Raw genomic sequence first — 15,697 nt, 5'->3', positions numbered from 1 at the left:
TACCCTACACTCCACAAATGAGTGCAGTCCTTCTATGTCTGTCCCTCTCTTTCTGACTCATTTCACTTAGCATGATACTCTTCATGTTTATCCATTTATAAGCAAATTTCATGACTTCATCTCTCCTAACAGCTGCATAGTATTCCATTGTATAGATGTACCAAAGTTTCTTTAACCAGTCATCTGTTTTAGGGCACTCGGGTTGTTTCCATATTTTGGCTATTGTGAACAGTGCTGCAATGAATATATAGGTACAGATGTCATTTCTACTGTGCTCTTTTGCATCCTCGGGATATATTCCCAGAAGTGGTGTTGCGGGGTTATATGGAAGCTCAATTTCTAGTAAAAAGGCTGTTTTTAATTAGAAAAATGTATACATACCTGAGAAAGTCCATAATGATCCTACTCATATCTATATCAACTTTGCATCTTTACAAAGACTGGTGATTGGGCATGCCTACTTTTTGTGTTATCTCTTTTTCTAATGAACTTGAATTTTATGTAAGTTCTTATGCTTCTCTAGGCCAGAATTTACTCACCTATAGAGTTATAGGACTGGAGCAATAGCACAGTGAGTAGAGAGTTTGCCTTGCACACGGCTGACCCGGGTTCGATTCCTCCATCCCTCTCAGAGAGCCCGGCAAGCTACTGAGAGTATCCTGCCCAGATAGCAAAGCTACCCCTGGCAAACTACCTTTGGCATATTCGATATGCCAAAAAAGGTAGCAAAAAGTCTCACAATGGAGATGTTACTGGTGCCCGCTCGAGCAAATCAATCAACAACAGGACGACAGTGCTACAGGGCTACAGAGTTATAGGTTGCTAAGCTAAATTGGTTTAATAAATTATTTTTTAAATTGTATGACCATGAATTACAAAGTAACAAAGATATTTATGATTGAGTTTCAGGTGTATATTGTTCTAGAACCAATACCTTCGCTGGTGGCTTAATAAATTCTTGCTCCAACCTATCTTAGATTGGTCATGGAGTGCTCCCAGTAAGAGAGAACCATCACAAAGTGAGAAAAGCAGATCAAAAGTACAAGATAAGCAAAACTGTGGTTTTATCTGATCCAGGTACAGCCCAGGAAACAGCTCAGGAACAGGAATGGCAACTCAGAGTGGTCCATATTTTACAAATGAGTTTCAGTCAGCCATTGGGTATAGATTGCTCTGTAGGACAGGAGTTATCATTTCATGAATTTCTGGATAATGCAATTAATCAGACGCAGAATGCGTGCACCGGCCTATTAAAGAAACTCTGCATGGGGCACCACACAGACTACCACATGGATGCTAAGATCTGTGCTAGCCATTGACAAGGCTATAAAAAATATAGCCCTTGTTCATAGGGAACTCATGGATTAGTGCAGAAGATAAGTGCAGTCTTAAAGAAAGCAGCAGGAGATGCTGGGTGGTTTACCAGCAGCATTCATAGTGACTGAATTTATTTCTGAAGGGTATCAGAACAGTGTATTGTGGAATCTACCACATTCAGTGACTGGCATCCCAACCAATAGTAAATCCTGGGAAAAGGGCATGTGAGAAACTTTATGTTTCTCCTGTACATTGATCATTTGACTTTAGCTAATAGATCTGCGTGGCTCAGTGGTTCCCTGATGAAATGATTCAGACCTTCTTCCTATTGGGTCTGGACTCTTGGCAACCTGCTCTTCTCAGGTGGTTGTACTTTCTTATTTATGCCAAAGAGGTCCCAAGATGTCTCCAAGGGGACTATACGGGGACCCCAGATATTCCTCTATGAATGCACCATGTACTTCTACCTACAACTAATGATTCAGACTCAACTACCTGCCACGTGAGGGACAAGTCTTCCCACTTGCTAAGCCCTTAAGATAAGTAGACTTAAATGGCCAAGTAGCAGCTAAAGTTTATTTATGGCATAGAGAGAACCTTGCTGTACTAGAAATGTATGGAGGATATGAAATTCAACAAGATGGAGATCCTTACATCCCTTAGATCTTATTTTGGTTTTAAGAAGGTGAATAGGTCTCCTTAGCATGCGGAGAGAAATTTTTGAAGCCATCAATTTCTTTAGCTTCAGATCCTATATCACCTACCCCAAATGGAGAGTTCAGGGGAAAGGCTATAGGCATTTGCTTTGCAGATAGGCAGGCAGCAAGTCTTGTTTATATTCCATGCAGGTACACAGGGAGATTTTGCTGCTGTGGAGCTAGATAAAGGTGTATTAAAGGATTACGTGGGAAGGAGTAAATGTGATACTCACCATCCTTCTTTTTAGCTTCCTTAGTGACAAGTGGCTCTCTCTGGTAGGTCTCTGGAGCAAACAGTGAATGGACATGGGCGAGGCTCTTGCTCCCTTTGCAAAACAAAGGAAGGCTCAGAAGGCTCCTCTTGCAGGACTTGGTCACAACAAGTAGAGGGCACTTAAAAGTTTAGAGCTTGCTTACTACTCGAAATCTACTCAAGAAGCCCAAAGGTTGCTTAAAGGACTTGGAAGCTAACTCAAACCTTGCCATCAAACATATCTCAATTGGGTGTAAGACTAAGGTGTCAGTTAAGAAATCCTCCCATAACAACAGAAAACGTGCTTCAGTCCCACCCTCCCCCTTGCTCTGCTGCCTTGGGGGTGGACAAGCCCTTTCTTCAATCTGTGAGTAGCTCTTTCTTGAGTCTTAAAAACTTGGGGTTTGAAGAAGGTGGCTGAGTCCGCCTGGAACCAAGGCATGTGAAGGTGGATTTAGAATTTAACAGTTTGGTATTCATCCTTCTCAAATAAAAACAATTTAAAATAAAGAAAAGGCCATAAGATGTGCCCCTTGAGCAAAAAGTGGAGAAAGATTTTCATGACTTATTCTGTCCATTGATGGGCTTTCCAGGAACGATTCTTTTTAGAAAAATAGGAAAAGAGTCATTTTTTTCTTTGAACTTCAAAGGAATATCATTGTCGATAACAGATTTGGAAAATTTTGAAATAATAAATTTACAGTACTTCAAATCCAGGGATTATTCTTTCACAATAAATTTTAAAGTGGGCAAGACACAAGTTATTTTAATAACTTGGGCAATTTTAATAATAGAGGGCAATTTGGGGGAAAAATGGAATGGGAAGTTAATCGTGGAATTGCAATTATTTGTGCAAACCTTGGACCTGCAGCTTTTCAAATATGAAGTCATCCAAAGTCTATGCCTGGGGAACAGAAACTGCAGAGCTCTGCAGAGTCGCTGAGATCTCGAGTCAGTGTCATTGTGGGTGACCGATGGCTCTGAGACCAAGTGTGATGAATTCCTCCTTGTGTCTCCACCCCACAACCAGAGCTTGACTAGGAGCTACTTTTTACAGATCAACATCTCTGCTTCCATTGGGCTACTTGCATATGGTTAATGAAGCATGTGAGTGATGGTTGTGGTGTTTATAAGAGGTGACTCTGGGGCTTACACAGGATCTGCTAAGGGGTGTGCTTTCTGGCCATGCCACTGGCAAATCTTTTTTATGTGTGGTATTCACTGGTTTTATGCAACTTGCATACACTTGGATGTTGAGTGACTAGAAATGCAGAACCAGGGATGGCAGCTGCCACGCTCAAACAACAGAGCTTCCAGGATTGCACTGAATTCATGTGGGACACCAGGGATTTGAACTCAGGACCATAGGCTTGCAAGACAGGTGCTCTAGGGCACAGAATGATTTACCCAGGCCCCTGGAATGATTTTGTTTGTTTGTTTGTTTTGTGGCTACATATGGCATTGCTCTGGGCTTACTCCTGGCACTTTTCTCGGGGATCACACCTGGCAGACTCAGGACACATATAGGGTAACAGGGATTGAACTTAGGTCAGCCACATGCAAGGCAAACGCCCCACTGGCTGTACTCCTACTTTGACCCTGGAATGATTTGTTTAAAGTGTATTCAGTCTCTCACTAGTCTCTCAATTCTCCATGGAAATTGGAATTTAAAAAAAAAATTGGTACTATTATTTTTCCTGTTGTTGGAAATAGAATACAAGTAATGCCAAGCCTTATTATATTATAAACTGGGTTCACATGCGCAGGGTGTATGTGTGGCATGTATAGTATAGGATAAACTGGGAATGAAAAGGGTTCTACATATTATACTAAATTAAGACACTTTAAAAAAATTATTTTTAATATCTTAATAATTTTTTAACTGAATCTCCGTAAGATACGAAGTCACAAAATTGTTCATGATTGGATTTCAGTCATACAATGTTCCAGCACCTGTTCCTTCACCAGTGTACATTTCTCACCACCAATGTCCTCAGTTACCCTCCCTACCTCTATGGCAGATACTTTTCCTCTCTCTCTCTCTCTCTGTCTCTCTCTCTCTTTCTCTTTCTCTCTCTCTCTCATTAAGAGATCATTATCTTTAATTTTTTTCTTAGCTGCATTGCCAATATTTCATTTGCTCTGCATCACATTCACAAAGTAATAAAGCAGAGCACATGAAACTTTGAACAAACATGAAAAGAATTTCTAAAGCAACCGAGGATCTATATCACACCGTTTATCTGCTTTGCTCTGAAAGTAGGCTTGTTTAGTTTTCTGAAATTAATGGATAAAACTGGTCTGGACAATGCAATGCCAAGCAGCTTCTCACAACAGAAGCTGCCTGGCTTTCTGAAGCTCCTACTTGGAAACTTCTAGCGGGCATAGTCCTGTCAATCAATTCAGAGGGAAAGTTTTATTTTTTTTAATTAATTCTGTGAAGGATTAGAAACTGTGATTTTGGACAACTGACCATAAATTCAGCCTGATTTGAACCTCAGGAGAGAGAAGGCATTTACTTGTTGCTGAGTGCAGCCAAAAATATTAAGGATAAAAGAATCCAAACCAAAAGTGGTTCTCTAAACCATGAATTTTGACTAAGGCCCATGCTTTTCTCAATAGGTTCAGGGTCCTAAAAAGTGTATAAAAAGTGTATTTTTAAGTTTCCACCACAAGGGGGCATGTGTAGCTCATCATTACCTCATCATCCATTACCTTTCATTTTAATTCAGAAAAACAAAATTATTAAGTGTTTTATATCACCTGTTGTCCCATTGCTCATCGATTTGCTCGAGCGGACTCCAGTAATGTCTACATTCGTCCCTTCTTTTGCTATGTAGACCGATGGCGTCTGCTCACTCCAGGAACACAAAGAGCATCAAACTGTTCATCCAGGGTCTGGACAAAGAAGACCGACCATCTTGTAGGTGGATGGCCGGGCGTTCTTTTGATGTCCTGTGGAATCCAGTTGGTAACGGCTCAAGTTCAGCGGTCATCTCCAAACTGCATTACGTGTCTGACCCATCGGATTTTCTACGCCTTGGCAAACGAGGCAGCATCCCTGATCCTCGATCATCAGCAGAGGTCAGAACTCCGGATTCCTTCTCTCACTTGAGTGAAACGTTATACTCCAAGCATAGCTCTTTTGATTCCTCTTTGGGAGACCCAAACAGTTTCCTCATCCTATTTTCATAGGGCCCAGGTCTCTGAGACATATGTTAGTGCAGGAAGAACGGTGGAGTCAAAACGATGTGCCCAGAGCCGGAGATTCTTTGTCCTCTTAACCACTTCTTCAACACTCTTGAAGGTGTTCCACGCTGCTCTCTTCATCCTGCTCAGTTCTGGCGCCAAGTTGTTCCTCATGTTGAGTTCTAGATCCAGGTACACATAGCTGCTGCATTCGGAGATGTTTGTTTCATTGAGAGCAAAAGGATCGTCAGGAACTAGTCCGTTTCTCATGATCATTGGCTTCATGAGATTCCACTGCAGTCTGACTTTTCCACATTCACTGTCGAAGTTGACCAGCATTTGTGCTGCTTGACTAATGCTTGGCGTTATTAGAACGATGCCATCAGTGAAGTGGAGGTGGTGTAATTGCCGACCGTCTATCTTCACTCCCATTCCTTCTCATTCCAGCATGACATTCTCGAGGGTGGCATTGAAGAGTTTCGGTAAAATGGTATCATCCTGCTGAACCCCTCTCTTTATGTCAATGATCACTTCCTTGTAGAATGGTGAGATCCTGGTGGTGAATCCGTAATACGGCTCAAGGAGGATGCTGATGTACTGAGTTTGAACAGCCTGTTTGGTTAGGGTTTCAATGACTGCTTCAGTCTCAACAGAATCAAAGGCCTTCTTTAAATTGATGAACGTCAGACAGAGCGGCATCTTGAACTCTCGAGAAACCTCAGTGAGCTTGGTCACCGTGTGGATATGGTTGATTGTGCTGATTCCTTTTCGGAACTTGGCTTGCTCGCATGGTTGCCCTTCGTCTAGTGTTCTGCCAATTCTATTCAGGATGCCTTGAGGGAACAACTTATAGATGAAGGACAACAGGCAAATGGAGCTATAGTTGCCAATGTCATAGATGTTTCCCTTTTTGTACAACAGAACGGTTCTGCTGGTTTTCCATTGAGACGGAAACTTGCATTCAGACAGGTAGCATGTGAAAAGCCGACCCAGTATATTGACGACTATTGGCGGCCTATTCTTCAGGTGTTTGGGTCTGACCTTGTCTGGACCGGGTGCTGTACGCTTCTTTACCGATGAAATGGCGTGTCGGATTTTGGAAGGGAGAACGCTGGTAACAACACATCCATCCTGCAGAATTTGGTATGTGGTCAGGTTGATGTGGCTATCGAAGAAATCCAAGTAGAAGTCGTGGATAACCTTCTCCATTTATATTTTTATATAAATATAATATTTAGGGGCTGGAGCAATAGCACAGCGGATAGGGCGTTTGCCTTGCACGCGGCCAACCCAGGTTCGATCCCCAGCATCCATATGGTTCCCTGAGCACCGCCAGGGGTAATTCCTGAGTGCAGAGCCAGGATTAACACCTGTGCATCACCAGGTGTGACCCAAAAAAGCAAAAAAATTTAATATATTAATACAATATTTTATTATTAAATATCACAAATATTATATATTAAAATATTTGTCTACCTTTGGAGAGAAATTAATTTTTCTCTAGGAAAGGTCTTACAATTTTAGTCATTGCTGCTTCTACCACCCTTGATTCCTTATTCATGTACTATTTTATTTTTCCTTTTGCCTCAACTTTCTGAGTTGTGGGCTTCTTCCTGCTATGATTTGTGCCATTTTAATACATCAGTAGCTACTCACGTGTTATAGTTCATTACTTTTCTTTGAGACTACAGCTGAAACTAAGAATATTGACATTGTCACCAGAATAGATCCATGCTTAAATTGTACACCAATCTGATTGTAACTTGATCCAGTTATGGGCATTAGTAGAAAGCAGTATATTTCATCAAGTTTTCCAGTTTTACCTCTTTTATTATTTTTTCTCTTTTGTGTGTGTTGTGCTTGTGAGTTATAGGCTATGCCTGAGGAAACTTGTCCTTCAGAGGTAGAGTTTGTAGCCATAACTCTGCCAATGCATGATTTCCTCCAGGAATCTTTAACAGAAGAGGAAAACTTGGGTGCAGATGAAAAATCCCCTAAGTCCCCTTTGATCTTTACACACAGAATGTTTTTTTTTTAATTTAATTAAATCACTGTGAGATAGTTACAAGCTTTCATGTTAGGGTTGCAATCTCACAATGATCAAACACCCATCCCTCCACCAGTGCACATTCCCTACCACCAATATCCTGGGTATACCCCCCTTTTTCCACCCTCCCCCTGTCTCCTTGGCAGACAATATTCCCCATACTCTCTCTCTACTTTTGGGCATTATGGCTTGCAACACAGACACTGAGAGGTCATCATAATCTTTACACAACAGAATGTTGATGAAGGTACTCTGCATTATTCAGTGGAGCAAACTCCTGAGCAAAACTGCCACCTCCCCCTTTACCTCAACTTGACGTGACAAATGGCTTCCAAGCTATCCATAGTGGATATCATCCCTAGATAGATTCCTCTGGAAGTGCAAAATTTCACAGCTCATGAAGGTGGCTCCAATGTACTTGTGGAAGTCCACACTAAAATATCAAACAAATATTTTAAGGGATTTGGTTGTAATTTTGTTCTACTCAATCTCCCCCCCTCCCACTTCCGACATAATTATATTAAAAGTTCTGATTTTTCAAAAGTAAAGTTATGACCCAGGTTTGATTCCTCTGTTCATCTCTCGGAGAGCCCAGCAAGCTACTGAGAGTATCCCACCCACATGGCAGAGCCTGGCAAGCTACCCACAGCATATTCAATATGCCAAAAACAGTAACAGCAAGTCTCACAATGGAGATGTTACTGTTGTCTGCTTGAGCAAATTGATGAACTACGGGACGATTGTAACGAAGTACTACAGTGCAGTGCTAAAGTTTATGAAAAGTACCAGGAAACATATTATAATTCTTAGTTCTTAGATTTAAATATGTTAGATAAGAAAATCACTGGCTATTCCATAGATTCACAAACTCTGAGAAGGAGGGACTTTTAGAGGGTATCTAAGAGTCCATCATTGGGAGGTGGGAGGAATACTGGGTTCACTGGTGATGGAGAATGGACACTGGTAGAGGGAGGGTGTGCTCAGACATCGTATGAGGGAAACACAAGTATGAAAATGTGTAAATCTGTTACTATACCCTCATGGTGACTCACTAATTAAAAAATTTTAAAAAATGAAAAAACTAAGAGTCCATCAAATGCTAGAAGCCATTTCCTATCCTCAGTCTTCTACTTAATCATTGCTTAAAAGTCCCCTGTGTTGGAAAACTCACAACTTCCTGACATGGGTCTCTCTAGTTAAAAAATACTGCAACTGGTAGAAAGGTCTTAGTGCCAAGCTCAACTCCTCTACTTAGAAACTTCCTCTAGGTGGTGACTTAGGTAGTTTACAGAAAAAGGAAAGTGCTGTGTTTTGTTAAAGGGTTTCAAATATATGAAGAAAAAATAAAATATTCACTTCACTTAGACTTTTTACTTTTTTAGGTTAAACATTGGTTTCTCTGACTCTTGCTGATCTATCCTGCTCAACAAGCCCCTACCCTAAGATGCCCTATTCTATAAGAGCTTCGCCCCTTCACTTTCCTTCTCAAATTGCACCCCATAGATCCTTAGCTCAGGTATGATGTACTCATTAGTGGATAACTTCTCTCATTCATTCCTTTATTCAATCAACAGATTCCCATATTCTGTGCACCCTTGGGCCAACAGCTCTGCTAGGCATAATGTTATCAGTGGTTAACAACGGCCCAGTCTCTGCCACCAAGCAGCTCTATTCCAGGCGATTATGACATTAGTTAGCACGAAATAACCACAGTTTACTTTGGCCTCTGGTCCTATTCCTTCCTTCCTTCCTTCCTTCCTTCCTTCCTTCCTTCCTTCCTTCCTTCCTTCCTTCCTTCCTTCCTTCCTTCCTTCCTTCCTTCCTTCCTTCCTTCCTTCCTTCCTTCCTTCCTTCCTTCCTTCCTTCCTTCCTTCCTTCTTTCCTTCCTTCCTTCCTTCCTTCCTTCCTTCCTTCCTTCCTTCCTTCCTTCCTTCCTTCCTTCCTTCCTTCCTCCCTCCCTCCCTCCCTCCCTCCCTCTCTCTCTCTCTCTCTTTCTTTCTTTCTTTCTTTCTTTCTTTCTTTCTTTCTTTCTTTCTTTCTTTCTTTCTTTCTTTCTTTCTTTTTGATGGGGGGAGGGTTAGAATGGTGTCATTGTCAGATTTTGCTCTGAATCACAATGAAAAAACAATTTCTCTTGCTTTCTTTTTAGATACTTTCTTTTTTAAAAATAGATGAAGACCCCCTTGCAGCTCTTCATTATTTCCTCCTCAGGGACTAGAAAAGCACATTCTTCAGAATGGAAGCCATTAATGACCACCTTTGGGTTATCTTTGTCTAATTAGCTAACAATTGTCCATGTGCTTCATTTTGCATTTCAGGAGTGTGATTTATTGCTTGGCTTGAATTGATTTACTAAACATATACCCTATTCTGTTACTATAGGGCTACCTCGACAAATAACATATTCTTTGCCCTCAGGAAATTTAGAGGTGCCTGGTATAAGAAATTTAATATGAGGTACATTCATAGAATTTTTATAGAATTTTTATAGTGGTGTTTTGTGTGTATGTGCTTGTGTGTGTGTATGCATACATGCAGATTTGACATATTCATCCTAATGGAAGAATAGAACAGCCTCACAGAAGGAATAACATTTAAGTTACACTTTAAGGAGGGTGAGCAATAGTAAGGAGGCAACAGGAAATAGAGAGGGGAAAAACCCTTGAAAGCAAAGGGAATAGTATGGCAAGCAGCATGTGGTCAATAATGTGAATTACGGCCTTCTGGGGAATTGCCCACAAGGCTCACAGAAGGGCTTAGGGTGAGGTAGAGAGTATTTGAGTCCAAACTGTGGACGGTCTTGAATTACATGTTAATGGAGTTAGACTTAATCAGGTGGCATCAGGGAGCTACAGGGGTAGGGCTGGTGGTGAGGAAACAAGGGAGCTGAAGATTGTAAGGACCTTTGAAATCACTGCTTCTCCACTAGGGGAGGGGGATTCTTTAGCGAGCTCAGACCTCTCTATCTCTTTGGGGAGGTCACACCTGTTGATGCTCAGGGTTTACACTGGCTCCGTGCTCATGAATCACTCCTGGTAAGCTGGGTAACCATATGAGGTGCCGAGATCAAATCCAGGTTGGCTGCATACCAGGAAAACACTCTGCTCACTCTATTATCTTTCTGGCCTTTATGCAGGCATCTTTTGACAAAGGACTTCTTTCTCAAAGGTTGGACAAACCATCAAAGATAACCACTTGCTCTGGTTTTAGTTGAGTTCGACATTGCTTACCTCACATATGCACACTAGTGAGAGACTGAGTTTGAAACTTTGTTCTTGCTTGGCCAGTTCCCTAATGATTAAGCTTTATAAGAAAGGTGCTTCAAGTGTGGTTTTGGAAGTCTGTATGTGGAACATATGTGTTACCTGAAGTATCTCCATTATTTTATAACCTATTCACAGAGAAAAGTCAAAGCCTACATTTTGTATATCCTTACACTTCCAAATGATTCCTTCAAACATTGTCTTCCTGTGTGACTCCTGAGGTCCAGGTGTTGAGACATCATGAATTTTCACTTTCACTTCTAAAAACTAGTTTCTAGGGCAGAGGAGATAGTATAGGGGTTAGGGCATATGCCTTGAGAGTGGCTGACCAGAGTTTGAGCCTTGGCACCATATGGTCCCTGAGCTCACCAGGCACAACTCTGGAGGCCCCTGAGTGACTCTGAATGTGGTCTTGGAGATGGCCTGGTTATCCCCAGCACCTCAGGACCTGTGCAACCTCACAACCTTGGACTCTTTTTAAAAATTTTTTAAAAAAATTTTTATTAGTTCCTCACCATGAGGTACAGTTACAAACTTATGAACTTTTGTATTTGCATTTCAGTCATACAATGATCGTTAACCCATCCCTCCACAAGTGCCCATTCTCCTCCAGCAATATTCCCAGTATCCCTCCCACCATTCCCACCCCATCCCCACCACCCCACCCCACCTCTGCGGTAGGGCATTCCCTTTTGTTCTCTTTCCTTTTGGGTGTTGTGGTTTGCAATAGAGGCATTGATTGGCCATGGTGTTCGGTCTATAGTCTACTATTGGCAGGCATTTTTCAACCTGAATGGGTCCTCCCAATATCTTTTACTTGGTGTACCCTTCTCTATCTGAGCTGCCTTTTCCCCCAGCATATAAGGCCAGTTTCCAAGCCATGGAGCAGACTTCCTGGTCCTTATCTCTACTACTCTTGAGTGTTAGTCTCCCATTCTTTTACATTATATTCCACAGATGAGTGTAATCTTTCTATGTCTGTCCCTTTCTTTCTGACTCATTTCACTTAACATGATACTTTCCACTTTGATATACATATATGCAAATTTTATGACTTCATCTTTTCTAACAGCTGCATAGTATTCCATTGTGTAGATGTACCAATGTTTCTTTAACCAGTCATCTGTTCTTGGACACTTGGGTTTTTCCCAGATTTTGGCTATTGTAAACAGTGCTGCAATGGACATACAAGTACAAATGTCATTTCTACTATACTTTTTTGCCTCTCTAGGATATATTTCCAGGAGTGGTATTGCTAGCTCAAATGGGAGCTCAATTTCTAATTTTTTGAGAAATGTCCATACTGTTTTCCAAAAGGGCTGAACCGTCGGCATTCCCACTAGCAGTGAAAGGAGAGTCCCTTTTCCCCCACGTCTGTGCCAACACCGATTGCTTTTGTTCTTTTGGATGTGGGCCAGTCTCTGTGGTGTGAGATGATATCTCATTGTTGTTTTTATCTGCATTTCCCTGATGATTAGTGATGTAGAGCATTTTCTCATGTGCCTTTAAGCCATTTAGATTTCTTCTTTTAGAAAGTTTCTGTTCATTCCATCGCCCCATTTTCTGATGGGGTTGGATGATTTCTTCTTGTAGAGTTCAACCAGTGCCTTGTATATCCTTGATATCAACCTCTTATCAGATGGGTATTAGGTGAATATCCTTTCCCATTCTGTAGACTGTCTTTGTATTTTAGTCACTGTTTCTTTTGAGATGCAGAAGATTCTTAGTTTAAGATAGTCCCATTTGTTTATCTCTGTGTCCACTTGCTTGGTCAGTGGTGTCTCATCTTTGAAGATACCTTTAGCTTCAGTGTCATGGAGGGGTTTGCTAATCTTGCCTTCAATGTACCTGATTGATTCTTGTCTGATGTTGAGGTCTTTAATCCATTTTGATCTAACTTTTGTACATGGTGTTAGGTAGAGGTCCAAGCCCATAATTTGCATGTAGCTGTCAGTTTTGCCAGCAACATTTGCTAAAGAGGCTTTCCTTGCTGCACTTTACATTTCTTGCTCCCTTATCAAAGATTAGATGATCATATATTTCAGGGTATGTGTCATGATATTCAACCCTGTTCCATTAGTCTGTAGCTCTGCCTTTTTTTTTTTTAATTTAAATTTTATTGAATCACCATGTGGAGGGTTACATAGTTCTCAGGATTATGTCAGTTATACAATACTCAAACACCCTTCCCTTCACCAGTGCCCATATTCCATCACCAACCACCCCATTATAACTCCCGTTCCCTCCCGCCCCCCCAGTCCCCGCCCTTGTAAGTGATAAGTTTCACTTCGTTTACGCTTTATTTTGGTTACATTCCATGTTTCAACACATAACTCACTATTGTTGCTAGGGTTTCCCCCCAAAAAAGAAAAGACAGTCCCACTGTCAGGAAAGCATTTGATGGCTCTCCATTGCTGAGAATGTAGAGATATTAAGTCCCGCTGTTTGTTACATAACTTTTCTATTTTTTCCCCCCCTTGTGCCGCGCCACCGAGTTCACGCCTGTTTAGTAATCACCACGCTGCCTGACAAAGGGAAAAAAAATGAAAAAGATGGTTATTTCTCGTCATCAGCCAGCGTGGGGCTCTGGCTTAGTTGGTAGTCTGATAGAATGTCTGCAAGCAGTTTCTGGAACCAAAAGTAATACGCTGGTATTGGCCCCCGCTCGAGATTCCACCAGCGTCCCGCTGTTCCAAGTACATAATAATTTATTCCCTTGTATCCCCTTCCCACGCCACCAGGTCCGTGTCAGCTTAATGGACATCATACTATGGTTGACGCCACGCCGCGTTTCTTCCCAAGAAAGAAGGATATTTCTTCTCAGCCGGTGTGGGGATATGGCTTAGTTCAGTCTATAGAGATGGCTACCACTTTGGTTGCCTTCAATATTTCAGCAAAAGACTTACTATTCTTGTTAGGATTTCCCACCAAAGTCCGACCCGTTAAAAAGGAACCATTTCATATTGGTGATGATTAAATGACATTAGGTTGCGCGGCCATGGCAGCGGCCTTGCGGCTTTGAATTTCTGTATAAAGTCCAGGGAAAGTACAGCCAGAAATTACACGTCGCTACAAACTTTAACCCTATTATGGTCCCCCCAAAGTCCAACCCATTACAAAGGAACAATTTCATATTGCTGATGATTAGATAACATTAGGTCTCGCTGCTGCGGCAGCGGCCGTGCGGTTTGGGGTTTCTATATAAAGTCCAGGGAAAATTCTGCCTAAAATTCTATCGCTACAATCTTTTACCCTTCAACAAAAAACTCAGTACTATTGTTTGGAGTTTCTCCCCATGGTAAGCCCTGCTAAAAAGAAACATTTACACGTTGCTGACAATCAAGAGATATTAGGTATTGCAGCCGCACGGTTTTGGATTTCTATATGAAGTCCAGGGAAAATTCTTTTGGTAATTGCATCACTCGCTGGCGGCAGAAAGGAGTGTCCCCACATGGCTCTGTGCTTAAATGTCGGCACAGGGCGGATCCGGAAGTCCCGCCCCATTGGCTTTCCCGGGCTTCCTGTATAGTCTAAAAACCGGCTGTTGCCTCGCTGCGTTCAAAAAGAAAGAGTTGAGAGAGAAAAGACCATACCCCGCTGGTGGTGCCTGGGCCAGTAGCTCCGAGCACACAGTTTGGAGGCATTTTGGGGGCGCCGCTCGTGTCCAAAGTGGTTCAGTTGCCTCCGGGGTCGATCTCGCGTGGGGGCAGAAAGGCTGTAGCTCTGCCTTTGTTCCAGTACCATGCTGTTTTAATTATTACAGCTTTGTGGTAGAGTTTGGGGTTTGAGAAGGTGATGCCTGTCATCTTATTTTCCCCAAGAATTGCTTTAGCTATTCGTGGGGGTTATTGTTCCATATGAATTTCAGGAGTGTTTGCTCCATTTCTTTGAATAATGTCATGGGTATCCTTATAGGGATCACATTAAATGTGTACAATGCTTTGGGGAGTATTGCCATTTTGACAATGTTAATTCTCCCAATCTATCAGCAGGGGATATATTTCCATTTCCTCATGTCCTCTTTTATTTTGTGGAGTAGTGTTTTGTAATTTTCTTTGTACAGGTCTTTTACCTCCTTAGTTAAGCTGATTCCGAGGTACTTGATTTTCTGAGGCATGGTTGTGAACAGGAGGATTGCTTTTTTCATGTCACTCTCTCCTTTCTCATTATTTGCATATAGGAAAGCCATGGACTTCTGGGTATTGATTTTATAGCCTGCAACTTTACTATATAAGTCTATTGTTTCTAGGAGTTTCTTGGTAAAGGTTTTAGGGTTCTCTAAATATAGTATCATATCATCTGTAAATAGTGAGAACTTGTTTTCTTCCTTTCTTACCTGAATGCCCTTAATATCTTTTTCTTGCCTAATAACTATTGCAAATACTTCCAGTACTATATTGAACAGAAGTGGTGAGAGTGGGCATTCTTGTCTCGTCCCTGATCTTAGAGGGAAGGCTCTTAGTTTTTCCCCATTGAGGATGATGCTTGCCATAGGCTTGTGGTAGATGGCTTTGAATATATTGAGGAAAGTCCCTTTTTAGCAAGTGTTTTATCAAAAACTGGATTCTGGATCTTGTCAAATGCTTTCTCTGCATCTATTGATATGATCATGTGGTTTTTATCTTTTCTTTTGTTGATATGATGGATTATGTTGATTGATTTCCAAACGTTAAACCATCCTTGCATCCCCAGAATGAATCTCACTTGGTTGTGGTGTTTGATCTTTTCGATGAGTTGCTGAATTCTATTTGCTAATATTTTGTTGAGAATATTCACATACAACCTTGGACTCTTGCACTGAACTGCTAACCTGGTTGGCCAAGAATCACTTGGATGGGGTCCCCAGACTCCTGAGTACTGCTATGGAACTCATCCTTTCCAATCCCTCCCCAAATAAGTGACTATCACCTTCAGTGTTCTAGAATGGGAG

The sequence above is a fragment of the Sorex araneus genome, chromosome 1 (assembly GCF_027595985.1).
Source record: "Sorex araneus isolate mSorAra2 chromosome 1, mSorAra2.pri, whole genome shotgun sequence".
NCBI lineage: Eukaryota > Metazoa > Chordata > Mammalia > Eulipotyphla > Soricidae > Sorex > Sorex araneus.
The sequence above is the reverse complement of the archived record's forward strand: the minus strand, read 5'-3'. Positions refer to the sequence as shown.